Source organism: Callithrix jacchus, chromosome 2 (genome assembly GCF_049354715.1).
Source record: "Callithrix jacchus isolate 240 chromosome 2, calJac240_pri, whole genome shotgun sequence".
NCBI classification, from domain to species: Eukaryota; Metazoa; Chordata; class Mammalia; order Primates; family Cebidae; genus Callithrix; species Callithrix jacchus.
Window position 1 is genome coordinate 172,168,593 of NC_133503.1, and position 18,199 is coordinate 172,186,791.

General features: G+C 34.5%; 1 protein-coding gene across 1 annotated transcript in view; it reads left to right on the forward strand.

The window, feature by feature from the left end:
- The window catches only part of LOC144581659 (uncharacterized), a 431,789-nt gene that overhangs the window by 275,613 nt on the left and 137,977 nt on the right, over positions 1–18,199 (forward strand). The window lies entirely within an intron of this gene.

The window sequence follows — 18,199 nt, forward strand, 5'->3', positions numbered from 1 at the left end:
GTTGTATAAACAAGAAGCAGCTCAATTGAAAACAACATCTGCATTTCAGGAATTCATCTAGTTACTATGAAAGGCTATGGAACAGATGTTCACTGGGAACTGATAACCTATGGAGGCAAAGAGGAGTAGTTCTAGGGATTCAGAGACATTCAGGAATAGGAGTTTTTCCTTTATTATACTCCATAGAAAATGCAGTTTCACAGTTTTAGGTTTTTCTCTTAAATAGCTAAAATGTTAGAATTCAGAATCAGATGGCAAGCAAGCTCATCAAGATATAAGAGAAAGTTGTAACCCAGTCCAAGCAAAACAGTAAAATGATCCAAGAGTTGAAAGATGACATAACCATTTAAGAATGAACCAAACTGAACTTTCAAAGATGAGAAATTGACTGCAGGAGTTTTAGAATACAGTTGGAAGCATTAACAACAGGATAAACCAAGCAGAGGAAAGAATCTCAGAGTTGGAAGACTGCTCCTTCAAAACAACACAGGTAAACAAAAATGAAAAGAATTTAAAGAAATGAACAAAACCTCCAAGAAATATGGGATTGTATAAAGAGACCAAATCTGACTCATTGGCATTCCTGAAAGAGGAGAAAGAGCAAACAACTTGGAAAACATATTTAAGAATATAGTTCATGAAAATTTTCCCAATCTTGCTAGAGAGGTTGACATACAAATTCAAGAAATTCAGAGGACCCCTGTGACATACTATACAAGACAACTATCCTCATGATGCATAGTCATCAGATTCTTCGAGATCATTGTGAAAGAAAAAATCTTAAAGGCACATAGAAGAAGCAGGCCACTTACAAAGGGAACTCCATTAGGCTAACAGCAGATCTTTCAGCAGAAACCTTGCAAGTCAGAAGAGATTAGGGGCCGATTTTCAGCATCCTTAAAAGAAATTCCAATCAAGAATTTAATATCTCACCAAAGCTTCATAAACAAAGGAGAAATAAAATTCTTTTCAGATAAGCAAATGCTCGGAGAACACATTACCACTGGATTTGACTTCTAAGAGGTCTTAAAGGGAGTACTAAACATGGTAATAAAAGAACAATCCTTGCTACCAAAAAAAAAAACCACACTTGAATATGTAGCCTATTGTCACTCCACAATCAAGTCTTTGTAATAACCAGCTAACAACATGATGACAGGAACAAATCCTAACATATCAATACTGTCCTCGAATGTAAATGGGCTGAACACCACACTCAAAATGGTAGGCACAAGCTGGGTAAAGAAGCATGACCCAGTTGTCTGCTATCTTCAAGAGGCCCATCTCACAAGTGATGACACTTACAGACTTAAAGTAGAAGGATGGAGAAAAATCTGTCATGCAAACAGAAAACAAGAAAGGGCAAGGATTGCAATTTTTATATCAGATAAAAAAAAACCTTTATGCCAACAATGATCAAAAAGGACAGAAAAAAAAAAAAAGACATTGCATAATGACAAAGGATTCAATCCAAAAAGAAGAGGTAACTATCCTAAATATATTGGCACCAAACATTGGAGCATCCAGATTCAGAAAACAAGTTTTTCGAGATTTAGACAAGCACACAATACTTTTAAATCTTTAAGTACTAGAGTTTGTCATATAATAGGAATTCTTAACAATTCTGACATGTTTTAGCAGTGGAAGTGCATACAACCTTATGTTCATCATTATGTTTTAAGGATTGATCAAAAAATCTCAGTTAGACTACAGATACTGAATTTCTCAGCATACTTAATTTCTTCTTTTGAAACTTCTTGAAATTTCTTCTTTCTTGATTTGTACATAACATCTTAATCTTATGACACATTTTTTTGAATCAGCAACCAAATGTTTGCTGAGCTGGACTTTGGCTTCAATGACCTCTGCAAAGCCAATCACAGCATATATAACACCTTGGATATAGCCATTTAAAAATTACTATCTCTGGTTGTTCAAATTTTTTCACTTTGATTCTTCACCTTGTTTTTCCCTTGACATTGTACCTCTTTCAGTGGGCCCCCAAGTGTTCCTCACATAGGCCATTGCTACAACTTGTTCATAAAAAAAGAAAAACCCAAAAAAACAACAAAAAACTCTTTATTTTTAGACTGGCTTTCAAATAAGAATTCCCTATAGAGAGATTTTTAGACTCTTTTCTCTCCCCTCTCACCTTCCCAGCTCTTGCTGATATGACACTAAGATTGTGTATGCTTGGGCTTGGAGTGGCATTCAAATCATGAGGAATTAATGAGTATTTGGGACTCAGATTTATTAAATTAGAGCAGAATTCAAATAATAAACATTTCTCAACATAATTCATTGAAATCTTTACAATTATGTGCTACTCTACTCTTTACAAAAGAAAAAAATAGCCAAACTTGTGTTAGTCAGTTCTAGTAATTCTTGTTGATCTACCAATCTCTAAAATTACAGTAGTCTATCACAATAACATCTTATTTCTTACTTATATACATCCTTGCAGTTTGCCAGGTCCTTGTTCCATGCCTTCCGGAAGCCAGGTTCCCTCCATTTGTGCAGCTGCACCTTTTTCTCATTTCTTGGAGTCCTTAGGGAATTACATGAGATACAGTTTTATAAGCTGGGCCCGGAAGTGTGCACATCACTTTTCTTCACATTCCATTGAACTGAACTCAATCATCTGGTTATACCTAACTGCAATTGAGACTGGAAAATGTATTCTAGCCATATACCCAGTGATAATAATATGGATAGTAGTGAGCACCAGCTCCCTCTGACTCAGTTAATTTTGAGTAGGCTATTAAGCAGTATTTGAGATATACCCTCCAAATTTGTTGAAAATGTTCAAACAAAATAATGTTATTCAAATACAGGTATATATGAATAAATATAAATGTATTATAGATTCCATTTTTTGTTGATTGGAGCTTTATTTAATATCTGAGGAGAAAATTAGAATTAAGATGATAATCTATCAACTGAAATGATGAACATAAAATATATTGAGAGGGTTTCACATAATAAATGCATGACTTTAAGGGAATACATGATTTTGCTCAATATGTAGGTCCATGTTTAAAGATTTCACAATGTTAGACCTAATACATATTTATAGATAACACTCAAAAACAGCAGACTCTACATTCTTCTCAAGTGGGCATAGAACATTATTCAAAATAGAACATATACTAAGCCATAAAATAAAGCTCAACAAATGTAAAAAGACAAAAAAATTTCAAAGTATCTTCTCTGACCACAATGGAATGAAATTAGATATTAAAAACAAAGAAATATGGGACCTCATGAATATGTGGAAATTAAGCGATACACAATAAATAATCAGATTCAATGAGTATATCAAAAGATAAATTTTAATATGATTTTAGATGAATAACAAAAGGCCAGGCATGGTGTCTCATATCTATAATCCTAACATTTTGGGAGGCTGAGGCAGGTGGATCACTAAAGGTCAGGAGTTCAAGACCAGCCTAGTTAACATGGTGAAACCCTGTCTCAAGTAAAAATGCAAAAAATTAGCCAGGTGTGGTGGTGCATGCTTGTAATCCCAGCTATTCGGGAGGCTGAGGCAGGAGAATTGCTTTAACCCAAGAGTCGGAGGTTGCAGTAAGCCAAGATCGCACCATTGCACTCCAGTCTGGGCAACAAGAGTGAAACTCTGTCTCTCAGAAAAAAAATAAAAAGAATATTACATTATGTGATAGAGTAAAATCAGTACTTAGAGGTAAATTTATACTGCAAATGACTACATTAAAATGGATCCAAACCTTCCACATTAAGACATTGGGAAAAAAAGAGTAAACTAAACCTGAAACAAGCAGAAGCAAGGAAATAAATGTTAGAAAGAATATTAATGATATATAGGATAGAAAAACAGAGAAAAATAATAAACCAAAAGCTAGTTCCTTGAAATGCCTAATGAAATTGACAAACCTTTAGCTCAATTAACCAAGAACAACAACAACAAAGACTCAAATTACTGGAATCAGAAATGAAAAAGCGGACATAAGAACTGACCCTAGAGAAATAAAGAGGATTATGAAGGAATAATACAAACAACTGTATCTTAAAGTATTAGACACCTTACATGAAATGGGCAAATTCCATTTTAGAAAGACACTGCAAATGACTATTAAAATAGATTCTAACCTTATATTAAGACATTGGGAAAAGGAGAGTAAACTAAACCTAAAATAAGTAGAAGCAAAGAAATAAATATTAGAAAGGAAATTAATGAGATGTTTTAGAAAGACACTAACTACTAAAACTGATTCAAGAAAAAAACAATCTAAATTGACCTATAACAAGCAAAGAAATTGATTTAGTAGAAACCAAACAGCATGAAACTACTACCACACAAAAAAAGTCCAGGCCCAAATGGCTTGTGGTGAATTCTACCAAACATTTTAAGAAGCATAAGAATTTTTCACAACCTCTTCCCTCAAAAAGAATACTTCCCAACTCATTTTGTGAGTACAGTATTAGCCCAACCAAAACTAAACAAATGTATCGCAAGAAAACAATATAGAGGCTCTTATGAATATGAACATAAGGATCCTCAATAAAATATTAGAAAACTGAATCTAACAAGATATAAAAATTATATATATAATATACACACACATATACATATATATATATGTGTTGTGTATATATACATACACACAACATGACCAAGCAAGGTTTATCACAAAAATGAAGGTTTGTTTAACATCAAAAAACCAATTAATGTGATACAAATAAATTTTCTTCAAAATGAAATACTTTTTTAAAGTTGTATAATGTTTTTCTCTGAAATAATTAAATAATCAGGATATAATGATATTCACAGGTTAAGAAGATATTCTCTTTTGAATGACTAATACCATTCAAAAGACAAAATATACCATCTTTAAATGAGAGTCTGTTATGTTCTCTCATTATGTACTGGCATATTCACCATTTGCTTATTCACTAACTTGTTAATTAATCCACTCATTCAGTCAAAGGTAATTGAGATCACTGAGTCAATCCATAGGATCTCTAGACCACTTCTAATAGATATAGCAGTGTAACACTCTCAGAAAGCCAGCTGAAGGAGTGCCTGTTAAGAAATGGTTTTTATTTTTAGTATTCTGCATTAATTTCTGGTAGCTTCATTTGTTAATAATAATAATATTTTAATTACTATTAAACTTATTTTCAAGGATAAGGAATTATGAAAGCTAGAAGGAAAGTAGAAAGTAGCCACTAATGATGAAATAAAGGATGATATAAAAGACAAAAATGTGATACCAGACACCCTTTTAAAACATGGGTGTTGTGTGTACTGCTAGCCCAATGCCTTCTCTTTCATCTTAGTGGAGGAGGTGACAGATAGAGGGGCCTGAGGAACACCTGAAGCTGACCGCAACTAACAAATTATAACTTTGCTTTTCCTGTTAATTAGTCCTTTAGTCATTGTAAACACCATTGAATTTGCAACAGAAACATTTGCTCTGTGAGACACTCAAGTTTTCTTTTAGTTAGAAAAACATATTATATAAAACTGATTTCCTTGAGAAAACATAATGCAATTTAAAGGAAAAGCATAGTCACCTTAAGGTTCTCACAGCCAGTGGTCAACAAGCAAGATTATTTGAGGCTCAAAGTATCAATTTTAGTGGTAAAGTAATTTATAAGAAACCCCTCCCCTGTCATTATCCTTACAATTGGAAAATAGCAGACAAAAAAATACATTATTTTGGAAAAATCTTCCAAACTTCAATTTCAAAATTCAGTTACAAATACTTCGGAAGTGGGCTTAGGATGATGCCTAAGGAGTATTTTTTTGATCGATTCAAGGAGAATAAGGATTAATTAAACCAATTGTTTGGCGTAATTGAATTTTAATCTTTTCAGTGTATTGTACTGGTTTCATATATTTAGGTTTTAAACCCCTTGTAGCCATGGGTATTTCTTTGTCATTTTCCTTAATAATCAACCCATTATTGATTTCAGGGCTTTAATTGGGTTGAAGAATGAATACAAATATTAACTATTCCAGCCCAAAAAAAGACAACTATTGTGAAAGGACTTTTTAATGTGTGCTACAAATGATCATAATTTCTCTTTGATTTTTCTTTATGATAAAGGAAAAAATAGCAATAATAATTGTTATAGAAGGTAGTAATAATATGTGATAATTATATAATAATGGCAGAGTAAAACTGAACACAATTTAGTAATCATTTTGTTATACAATATGTGTAAGTTTTTTTTCTTTTCTAGTAAGTTTGTGTCTAAATTTTAAACATCAGACACGTTGTTTTTAATTTTAGTGACGATCAGAGGAAATTAATGAGAAGCATTTGACTTTGCTTGTCAGCAAATTATACTGGTTTTGGTTTGATTTTTGTTTGTTTAACATTTGACACATCTAGGAGGTGTGACTGTTTGGGGACACAACCTAGATTGTGTTTTATACTACACGAATGAGCTTACCCAGGGAATGGAGTAGATAAGAAAGGGAAAGGAGGAAGGAAATCTCAAAGGAATATTTTTACTTGTACATCAAAACAGCAGACATGTAGCTTTCCTATCAAAGAAAGAATAATAAATCTGGACCAGTAGCATGGACATAGGCAGCTCCTGAGAACTTGTTAGAAATACAGACTGTCTGTAGGCTGGGCGCCCGCGCCTGTAATCCCAGCACTTTGGGAGGCTGAGGTGGGCGGATCACGAAGTCAGGAGATGGAGACCATCCTGGCTAACACAGTGAAATCCTGTCTCTATTAAAAATACAAAAAATTAGCCGGGCGTTGTGGTAGGGGCGTCGTGGTAGTAGTCTCAGCTACTCGTGAGGCTGAGACAGAAGAATCACTTGAACCAGGAGGCGGAGTTTGCAGTGAGCTGAGATTGCACCGAGACTCCAGTTCAAAATAAAAAAAAAAAAAAAGAAGAAGCGAAGAAATACAGACTGTCAGATACAGATACCACCGCAGACCCACATTCTTCACAACATCATGTGATTCCTGTACATATTTAAGTTTGAGTAACCCTGATAAGGTACCCCTCCCCTGCACTTTCTGTATTGGTGGTATTCTGTTACCACCAGAAAGAAGCACTTTGTATATTGGTGGTATTCTGCTAAGAGGGGGATTCTACCCACCTAGCCCAGTGTTTACATTTAGATAAAAGGCTTTAAGCCTTAAGCTATGAAAGACGTTTATATAATTTACGGTATTATTGATTAAAAGGGAAAGATGTGTAAAGTACCAGGAGCTCTAGTTCCATTATAACTGAATCATAGGTGTGGTATCTGTTTCACATGTAACTAAGCCTTTTTTTTGTTTTTTTCAGTTAGGCAGTACAGAGTAATTTAAATTCTTTGGGTCTTGGATTTCGCTTGTTGTTAGAAGATCTGGGCCTAAGAGTTATTGTGCAATTTGGAATGAATCTTATAGGGGGTCAGTTTTTACAGACATTTGTCTCTCAAGACTGAGGTTGCTATCTGCCGAAAGGGAGAGGGAATACTTTTGAAATTTTGGCACCTTTGGCTGTAAGGAATATTTGTGGCCTGACTATATTTACTCAGCCTGCCTCAGATGATTCTGTTAGTACTTTGATATAAACCTGTGGTAGAAAAGATAAATATTTAGGAAAATCCATAAATTATGCTTGCATCGGTTTGAGAATTTTGCATTCCACTATCATTGCCTGAGGACATTTGAAGAACTATTAATATATTTAAATGATATGATAGTCTCTAAATGCAGAACCACAGAGACTGTATTAACCTAAATAATCTGGATGAATATTAGCAGATTGAAAGATGTCACTATAACTAAGCAGTTGCCAGCTTGAATCTGTTGATACCATTTGTGATCACATTAAATAGTCAGTTTTATTAATTAAATGACAACTTCATCCTCCAAAATTCCATCTTGTTTGTAGTGTGATATGAATGGAAGAAAGCAGATAAAATGCAAATATCAAGACCTTGTTCTTAGCAGTATAGTTTAAGCAATTTTCTCAACACTCAGGTTTAATTTCCTTTCAAGGAATACCTACTCTCTGTTCAACACTTTCCACCTGCCCAATATTCTAAACTTAATGAAACAATGTGGCAGTAATTTTTGCAAAAGACAGCATTTTCTAATGTAAATGCGCTCAGCTGAAGAACACCAGAAACACACTTTTAGTTGAACGAGTTGATTTTTTATTATTTTATAAAATAAAAGAGAATAAACCCCATGGAACTGTGGGACATCTCAGTAATAGTGTTGTTATGGGTGAATATTTGTGACCCCCCAAAATTTGTATGTTGAAAGCCCTAATCTTCATGTAATTGTATTTGGAGATGGGGCCCTTGGGAGTTAATTAGACTTAGATGAAGTCATGAAGATGGGTCCATCATGATGGGATCAGTGCCCTCATGAGAAGAGATCTAGGGGAGTTTCCTCTTCCTCCCACCCCTGCCGTATGTGGACACAACAAGAAGGCAGCAGCCATGTACAAGTCACCACAAACAGATCATGCTAGCACCCTGACCTCAGACTTCCAATCTCCAGAACTGAGAAAATAAATTTCTACTGTTTAAGTCACCCATTCTGTGGCATTTTGTATGATAGCCTGAACAGACTAATAAAAGGATGATGTTAGAAAGAACCTATGATAGCATTTGAATGTTGGTTGGGTGATTTGTGGGAGGGTCCAAGAAGGCACAGATTTGCTCTAGATTGGGTACTATCAAAATGTGGAGACAGCTCCATAACTGAGTGTCTCAGTAAAGAGAGGGCAGACAAGAAAGAGGACAAAGCTATTTTTTGTAAAGGAACAGCAGTCACTCATATTAGCCATGAGAGAGGGAGGTTAGGTATTTCGTCGGTGACACAATGACCTTGATTTTGTATATGCCGAGATAAAATTATAAACTGACCTTTTTTTGTCTCACTTTATCATGGTCTCAGAATGACCTTTTCTGATGTTGGTGTCATGTGAAACTGTTTATGTCCCACAGAGGAATAACATGGCCTAACTGTGAGTACAAGGCCAGCTTCTAACAATAGTGAAGCCCAGCCACACATGTCAGACTAGTTCCCAGATATCACAGGCTGATTTCCTTTTCACTAACTAGAAAATCATTTTCTAGATGTTTTGGAAGAATCATTCCTTCCAGTAATAAAAGATATTTTATTATAATAAAAGTTTTTTTTTAATTTAGAGCCTTTAATTCGTTCAGTAAGCAAACATTAGACAACAGAATCATATATATAGTTTTAAATTTTCAGTTATGAAAGAAAGCTTAAACAGCATGTAATTTCATCTCTCATTTGGGATTTGCCCAGTTTCTGTTGGAATGATTCCAATAAAAGGAAGCACTTGCCTTTCTGAGAGAATCATTCCACAAGTTGAATAATCGAGATAGACTCTGATTCTTTGTATATATTCATCCATTGGCTTCATTTGTAACCCGGAAGCAACAGGAAACAAAACTAATGTTTTCCATAAGAAAGGCATTCTAATCAAGGAAAAAAATAATTCACACAAACTAATTCAAAGAAAAAAGCTAATTTTTTTAAAAAGGGCTACAACAGGTAATATCAAAGACAATAAAAAGAATTTTCCATCACTCTGAAGCAAGCTAAGCCTCTTTCTCACATCTTCAAGACTCATACCATCTCTCATTTCTGTTTTTCACTGAGTTTCCTTCTGATTTTTTTCTTCTTGTCAGTCAGCATTCTGTTTCTCATTTCACTCATAACTGCAGCCAGCAGATTACTTTGGCTTATTGTGGTCCTAGCTCCAAGGGAAACTGAAATCCCAAATCTACAAGATATTTTCTCTTAAGAGGTTATGAACTTATGAGCTTAAGTGACTCAGTCTTAGATTACTTCAAATTTAGGGGTAAAGGAAATCTGCTTGGATAAGTTCAGCCCATGAATTTTCTTCCTGTAGGTCAGGTGTTCAGTCTTGTCTAATCATTCTACTTCTTTAAATGCAGCTTTTGTAGGCAAGGGCCAGCATTGTGTTTATTACAGGACCTATTCAAGGCTCAGTTAGTTATTTAGAAATGTACCAGATTAGGGTAAAGGATATGAAAATACGGAACGATTTAGGAAAATAGTTCCTAAACATAAAAAAATACACAATTCACTCATAATATGAATATAAAATAAAACTACTCTGTAATGACATTTTCCACAGGCCTGTCAAATAGTTAAGGAGTAAATATTAGATAATAGAGCATATCAGAGGCTGTGAGGAGGTAGACTTTTTGACACATTGTCAGTAGTCGTATATTTTAGTATAGTTTCTATAGAGATTAATTTGGCAATGTGTTCGATTTAGATTTTCATAATTAGGGACTGAATAAATTCATTAAAATGCAGTCATAGAATGAAAACAAATGAATAAACAAAATAAAAATAATAAATAATAAACAAATGAATACATTACTTAGTGATATGGTATTTCCACATTAAAAAAAAAAAAAGAAATCCCACCTTCCCGGGCCCTTCCCCTGCCCCCAAAATATCCATTAAAGAAAGTAGGCTCTGCTCTGCTGACAGAAGAGGGCACCATTGAACTAAAAATTTTGTAAGCCACCACAGATCTACAAAATGGATTAGACAAAAGTGAATAAATCTACACAATTCCACCATAACAAAATCAAAATTTTCATCTAATAAAAATTTGTCTTCAGAAAGCATCATGAATCAGAAGAAAAATGTAATAAAAAGCTCCAAACTTGTCTTAAGCATTTGTAGATATGAAAACATTAAAGGCAAAGTGGATAAAAATCTATAGAAATCAAAAGAGATTGACTAAACTCAGGAGAGAAATGAGGAAAAGGAAGAAATTGCCATAAATATGAAGACTAAATTATAGAGTGCCCAAGGGAGGATAGACTGAAAATTTTATGATATGTCGAAGTTGGAAAACAGAAAAGATATTGAAAAGTGACACAAAGTAAAATGGAACAGAAAAGAAGTGGCTGAAATGGAAGACAGGCAAAGAAGACATACTAATTACACTCCTTGTGGATACACCAACATCTCAGAAATCACCACTAAGGAACTTACCCATGTAACCAAAAGCCACCGATTCCCCCCAAAAACCATTTAAATTAAAAAGCAAACAAAAACCTATAGTCCTTGAAGCAGAAAAAGAAAACAATAGAAGAGGGCTAATATTTAAAACTTAATTCGAGAACACTTTCTAGAAATAAATGAAGACCTAAATGTACATATAGTAAGAGCTCAGTGTGTAGCTTGAAAATCAACCTGGAAGAGTGAATTTTGAGGAATATCCTAGTAAAACTATTAGATTTTGAGATCCAGAAAATAATTTTCTTAAGCCTTCCTAGAAAAAATATTAAATGATTTACAAAGGGGAAAACATAGACGAGAGTCGGACTTCTCCAAAACAACATACAAAGTGAGAGAGCAAAGAGCAATTGTACAGGGTGGGGACTGTGGAACTGGGAAGCAGTTTTGAACTGGGGATTCTGTAGTCAGATCTAACAAAAATAGGTAAAGTCTACTAGAGATGGTTTGTTTCTAAATGAAGGGACAACTAGGAAAACTTCAGGAATGGGGTATATGGTAAACCTCCATATTTTATCATAGATATAAGATTAAAACAAATATGGGTACAAGAATGTAAGTATAATGTAGAAATGTTACATTATTCTGTAACAATATTCTGACAATGTTATGATGTTACAATATTCTGACAATGTTATGATGCAAACTAAAGTGAGAGGATAAAAAAGAGGTAAAGGTAAATATGAAAGAGAAATAAGCTATTGGTAGTATATTTTGTACGTGAAAATTAAAGGATTATTGAAGACTGATAAATCAGAAAGCTAACAGACATCTGAAAAATTATTTGCATTATGTAGCCAGATAAAGGGCTAATATCCCTAATGTATAAAGAACTGTTAAAAATTGAGAAGAAACACCAAAAGTTTGATAGAAAAGATATAAACAATTTACAAAAATACATGTAAAATTGACCCTTACATATTTTCAAATGTAATTTGATTTGAAATTTTCAAACGTAATTACATTTGAAAATATGTAAGGGTCAATTTTACATGTATTTTTACTGTTAATACTGAAGTGAAATTGAAACTACAGAAATATATTTTTTATCTCTCAGGTTGGAAAAAATTAAAAAGTATGGCAACACATTTGTTGGTGAGGTTATATGTAATCTGGCACTCTCACACTGACAATCTCAAAGGTGCCAATTGCCAACCTTTAGAGGGAATTTGGCAATATCTAATTGAAGTATTTAGACATTTACATTTCAATGCAGACATCTTTTCTAAGAATTTATTCTGAAGATATTCATCCAACAATTAAAAAAATGCATGCATAAAGTCATTTACTACAGCATTGTTTGTAATTGCAACATATTGGAAATAAGTTAAATGCCTTTATGTACAAGAGAAGTTGAACCAATGAGAGAATGTTCATCCAAGGTAATACTATACAACTTAGAATAAGGAAGAGCCCTGTTCTAATATAGAATAACTTGGTAGTATACTGTTCTGTGAATTTTTAAAAAGCCAAATGCAAAGGAAGTCTAACACCTATAACTTTTATTTAAGAGAAAAGGGAAATAGAAATGCATACGTATTTGCTTATTTGTGCAGAGCAAAACACAAGAAACGTAAACTAAAACTAAATAATGAGCTAGTTACCACCAGGGATGATTAGAAACATGAGAGAGAGAAAGAGAAAGAGAGACAGAGAAAGAGAAGGAATGAGGTAGAATGCATGGGTTCAGAGGAGAGAGAGTTTTCTAAGTATATGTATTTGTATAGTTCTGACTTTTAATACCAAGATGATGTTGCACATCCTAAAATAAATGAAGGAATGGTTGAAATCAATAAGGTTGAGGGGAAAATGATGGAATATTAACAGAAATAAATGAGGCTAATTATATTTCAAATAAATAACATACTATGACTGAATGGGAAGGGGGCAGACTCATTTAAAGAGCTTTGAACATTGTATTTTGATTATATACCTTCAGGCTACAGACAAAAAGATCTTAAAAAAATTTATTCTAGTTAGTAGGTTTATTTTTCACAGGGCATATTAGTCTGTTCTCACACTGCTAATGAAGGCAGACCAGAGACTGGGTAATTTATAAAGAAAAAGAAGTTTAATGGATTCACAGTTTCACATGGCTGGGGAGGCTTCACAATCATGACGAAAGCAGATCATACCTAAGGCATGACTTACATGGTGGCAGGCAGGAGAGCCTGTGCAGGGGAATTCCTGTTGATAAAACCATCAGATCTCATGAGACTTATTCACTACCATAAGAAGGGTATGAGGGAAACTGCCCCTATGATTTCATTACCTGCACCTGGCTCCACCTGTGACATGTAGGGATTATTACAATTCAAGATGAGATTCGGGTGGGGACACAGCCAAACCATATTACACGGGTATAAGTTAGCAATTATGAAACTATTTGAAGTGTATTCTAGTATGGAGTGAATAATATATATTAGTTTATGAGACAAGCTTTTTTATTGTCAAAGAAGCAAGTTACAGATACATAAAGTGGAGACTAGAATGCAGCTTTTGATGTTACATTAGAATTTGAGATGCCATTATGAACTCATGGCATCTAGAAACAGATGTGTGTGTGTGTGCATGTGTGCATGGTCTATCTTTGTTTTCCAAGATAACCTAGAAACAATTCTCCCTAATATCGTTGAGCATCCCTGCCATCCAGATAATGGTTTCTAAATACCATTATTTACTAAAAAAAAAATAGGGGTTCCTTAAAGAAAAATGACAGTTCCAGGCTGGTGTAGAGAAAGTTGAAGTTAATTATATCTTTTCATGTGCTAGTAACTAAGGAAGTGATCAAATAGTGATGGAGACACAACAAAAAGGCACTAGTTTAAAGGGCCCCCACTGACCAAATTTTGGACAATTGAGCATCAAAATAAATAATGATAGTTAGATTCAAAGTCATGAGTTTTTTTATATAAACACATAAATGAATATAAATGGGGTAAAGGAACATTTTAATAATGAAATATTAAGTAGTAAATGTAGATGAATGATGGAATTAGAAAAAAAAAATCTAACCACCCACAATAGTAATAAATGTTTCAGTCGAGAATCAATCAAATTACTGGTGGAAATACGCTGATGAGAAATAAAATTTTCACATAATCTCAAAGTATCGCCCCATAAGACACTTAATAATTACAAAAGGAAAATAGCAACTTTATAGTGGACAAACTTCCAGACACCACCATAACCAAGTAACAAAAGTCTGTATTAGTGATAGGACAAATGTCATGTACTTCCAGCTATGATGTACCTAGAAGACACATCTTTTCTGTTATTCTTGCCAAAAGGGAAAATGCGAACATATAGTTGAAGAAACGTCGGACAGACATAAATTGAGGGATTTCTACAAAATATCAAGGTTATTAAAGACTGAGACAATGTTCTAGAATAAAGGAGACCTGACAACCGGATCCAATTTATGATCTTGAATTGGATCCGGGGCCAGGAAAAAATTATATTTCTCTGAAAGACGTTAGTGAGACAGTTGGTTATATTTCAATAAGGGCTGTAGATTAGATAACATTGTATCAGTATTAGTTTCCTGAAGTGATAATTGCACTGTGGTGATGTCTGAGAATGTCCTTGATTTTGTGATATATACACTGACATGTTTAGGGGCAAAGCAGCAATATGACTGCTAAGGGAGGGTAACTGGGGAGGAAATGATAACACAGATGTGGTAAAATGTTTATATTTGGGGAATCTGAGTGAAGGATATGCAGAAATTATTTGTACTGTTTTTTACCTTTAAGTCTGAAATTATTTCTAAGTAAAAATTATAAGTTTAAGATGTATAGAAATCAAAATATTATAATTTTCTGTCAAAAGCAAGGTTAAAATAGCCACCTGAGGAATTTTGCTAAAGTATAAGTAAACTGAAACATATTAAGGGCCAGGCATGGTGGCTCATGCCTGTAATCCCAGCACTTTGGGAGGCCAAGGCAAGTGGATCACTTGAGGTCAGGAATTCAAGACCAGCTTGGCCAACATGGTGAAACCTCATCGCTACCAAAAATACAAAAATTATCCAGGCATGGTGGCATGCACCTGTAAGCCCAGCTATTAGGGAGACTGAAGCAGGAGAATCACATGCACCCAAACAGCAGAGATTGTAGTGAGCTGAGATTGTACAACTGTGTTCCAGTCTGGGCAACAGAGTGAGACTGTGTCTCAGAAAAATAAACAAAACGTATATGGTAGAGATATTAGATAGATAGATAGATAGATAGATCTATATATATATATGTAGATATAATTTGCAGGTGTTTTAAAACTCTAGTTTGTCCACTTATTTATTAATTTGTTAAAATAGTCTGAGCTGTGCTAAATGCTAGGTGCTGCACTTAAAGATATAATCAAGCTAGAAAAATCTCCTGGCACTCATAGAGCTTACATTTGTAAAGGAATTATGTATTATTGGAGACAAAAACAACAAATGTAATAATTACTTTGAGGTATATTGTTATGAGGAAAGTAAAATCAGATGGTGTAATAGTGACAGTCACAGAGATGTATGTGTGGAGTTGGTAAGAAAAGATCCTTCTGAGAGAGTAGCATTTGTTATACTTGAATAATGGGAAAGAGCCAATAACTTCAAGCACCAGGAGAAAACCTCATAAACGAACGCCTTAAATTTATAATAGAGGTAAAGTTAAACACCATGTCAGCAACCATGTGGTCTACAGGAATAATATGAGCTTAATGCCAACTAGAAAATTGCTTCATAAGTTACTGAAATATAAAAGACATGGAATATTATTGGAAATAAAGTTAGTATATGTGGAATGTATTCTTTTTATCACTATGTAGCTAGGTCTTATATTGTGCAAATCACTGAAATTCCCTGGCTTTCAATTTTATCTGTAATAAAGGCTATAAGTAGATAATAGTTATCATTTTATAATCTTATAAAATCTCACTATGTATGATTTTACAATATAATTTTGTAAGTATACATATATATAAAAGATGTTTTACAATCTGCCATCATTCGTTATCTGTACTCTCTGGGCTAGACTATACTTTGATTTTTAATAACAGAAAGGGAATCATTCCAGGACCAAGTAACAGAAACTTGTCAAAGAGTTTTATAAATGCCTATTAAATTCAATATACAGACAGTGCTTCAAATTTCAACAGCATTCTTCCCTTTTCACTTTATTTGTTTATTTATTTATTTGAGACAGAGTCTGGCTCTGTCACCCAGGCTGGAATGCAGTGGCTTGATCTCAGATTACTGCAACCTAAGCTTTCTGAGCTCAAGCAATCCTCCCACCTCAGCCTCCCAAGTAGCTGGGAGTACAGGTGCACCACTGCACCCAGCTAACTTTTTTGTATTTTTTGTAGAGATGGAGTTTCATCATGTTGCCCAGGCTGGTCTTGAACTCCTGAGCTCAAGCTATCCACCTGTCTCGGCCTCCCAAAGTTCTGGGATTACAGATATGAACCACTGCACCCAGCCCCATTTTACTCTCAACTGATCATTTTACATCTTATTTCACTGAAAAAAATATAATCAGATGTGACTCTCTATGTTCTTCTAATGGCAAATGTACCAACCTATTCATGTGTGTCCCAGTGTTTTCTGCTTTAAGTCCTGTTACAGTGAATGCACTGTCCCAGCTTCTGTCTAAGGTGAAACCATCTACGTGTGCACTAAATTCTGTGCTGCTGCAGCTATTATTCTCCCTCTCTTTCTTACATCATTAGCTATTCCTCCCAGCCTAGATGTTCCTATCAGTATATATAAAACAGTGGCTAGCACAGAGCGAGTGTTAGTTAACCTAACAATAATAACAGCCCATCAATTCCCATTGCTTTAGAAATCATGAATATGCGGATACACCTTAAGTTCTGTCTTAGCACAGGACTTCCGTATTTTTGAATCATATATCCAAATCCACTAAACATCTCCAATTGGATGTGTAATAACTACCAAAAAAATAAAAACACACACCTTAAAATGTCTGAAATTGAATCTTGGTTTTTGCTCTCCCACCAGTTCTACTTGTAATCTCCCTCATCTCAGTAAATAGCACCTCCATTCTTCTAGTTGGTTTGGTCAAAAATTTTGGTCATTTTTGACTCTTCTCTCATATTCCACATCCAAATCATCAGCAACTCTTCTTGTTAGCTACTCTTTGAAACTTAATGAAACTTGCCACAATGCAATGAAGTGATGTGTAAAGAATTCATTTAAAAAATGTGCATCATATTATTGGAACATTAATGAAACGGCAGAAAGTAGCTTTCAACTAGCAGGTTGGAGGCTCTAGGGTCCTGTGGCAATCCAATCCATCTCAGTCTTTGCTGTGGCTTGGTACCACCTGTTGATAGTTTTCCATTTCAGTTTATATACCCATGGGGACCATTCTGGAATCTCAGTTTATTTGGAACTTTCCAGGACAGTAGCAGCACTTCCAGTAATCTCTTGCTGCCTATTTCACTGGTCTTAAACCAACAGAATAGGCCAAGAGACTATTTGGGATTCAGAGACTCACCATTTGCCTCCTCACTTCTCAAAGTTGACTACTGTTTTCCTGTCTTGCCTCATTCCTTTCTCCATGTTTCCCCAATTTCTTCAAAAGATAAGAACTTTAGCCTACTCCTTTTGAGAACAGAGGGCTTATGTAGCAGCTGGGAGGCAATTATCAAACAATTTATATATCTGAAATCCAGTCACTTACTTCCACTCCTATTACCCTGATCTAGCTATTATCATTTTGTACCTTGATTGTTGCACTACCTTTCTGATTGACACTTTCTTTTACTATCGCTTTCCTGCAAATTGTTAACACTGGAGTTATAGTGAGCTTAAGTCAGATCATGCAACTCTTCTGTTCAAAAACCATTAATATCCTTCCATCTCCTCAAGAGTAAAAACCAAAGGCTTCGTAATGATCTGCCCTTCTGTCCCACTGCTGCTCTAACCTCATCTCTTCACTCCCTACTTTGAAAAGCTCTGAAGGACTCTTCTGCATGAGAGCCTTACTCACTGATTACTTTGCCCGAAATATACTGCTTTCAGATGTTTATTTCCCTTACCTGCTTTTAGCTCTATGCTCAGTATCACTTATCAGAGTTTTTCCACTGGCCACCTGTTATATAATACCTCCCTCCTACCACGGTTGCTCTTATTTCCTATATTA